This window comes from Lupinus angustifolius, chromosome LG11, assembly GCF_001865875.1.
Source record: "Lupinus angustifolius cultivar Tanjil chromosome LG11, LupAngTanjil_v1.0, whole genome shotgun sequence".
Classification (NCBI taxonomy): domain Eukaryota; kingdom Viridiplantae; phylum Streptophyta; class Magnoliopsida; order Fabales; family Fabaceae; genus Lupinus; species Lupinus angustifolius.
In genome coordinates, this window is record NC_032019.1 from 12,800,000 (window position 1) to 12,800,866 (window position 867).

Sequence of the window (867 nt, forward strand, 5' to 3'; positions counted from 1 at the left end):
AACTCCATTCTCCTCTTTAATTATATGAAAAACTACTCTAAAACTAGCCTAAAAACTACCTAAAATGAGAGGAAAATATGGAGGAAAGAAGAGGAATAAACTAGGAAGAATTTAGAATGTATGTACAATGTTTACAAATGAGAGTTTCATGCCTTTATATAGGCCAAGGTGTTGGGCACTCAGCTGCCCTATTTGGCAGCTCAGCAGCTGACCATTGGCCTCTATGAAGAGCCATTTTTGCCCCTACTTGACCCCTACGGTGGGCTAGGTTACACGCATGGTGACACCTCCTCCTTCTTGCCATAGCCTTATCTCATCAATAAGGTCATGTTCTTGGCCTTCAAGCAAAGAAAAAGTAGGATGTTCCATGAGTTGACCTAGGTTTCTTCAAAATTGGGTGTGTTGTCCAGGTCAGCCATGTCAGACTGGTCCATGTTGGGCACCAGTTTGGTCCACGCTGGGCGTGACCTGGTTCCAACTGGGCGGGGACCTGGCTGTCCTGGCCTGGTGCTTGGCTGGCCTGGCCTGGTGCTTGGTGCTTGGCTGACATGGCCTGGTGCTTGGTGCTTGGCTGACTTGGCCTGATTTTGGCTGACCTAACCTAGTGCTTGATTTCTTCATGGTGAAGCAACCTTTTTTTCTTTGGTTTGTTACTTTATTTTTGTTGGTTGCTTGGCACTTTTGGGTTGTTTTCTTTAAGTTAAGGTAAGCATATGATTTTTGCAAGTTGCTTGGCCTACCTTAACTTAGGTTTCTTCAAGACGAAGTAAGCTACCTTTCTTCAAGGCTAAGTAACCAAATTAAGCACATAGCATGCCATGCTTTAACTTGATTACTTTTAGCAATTCATTTGTAGCTTTTGTCTTG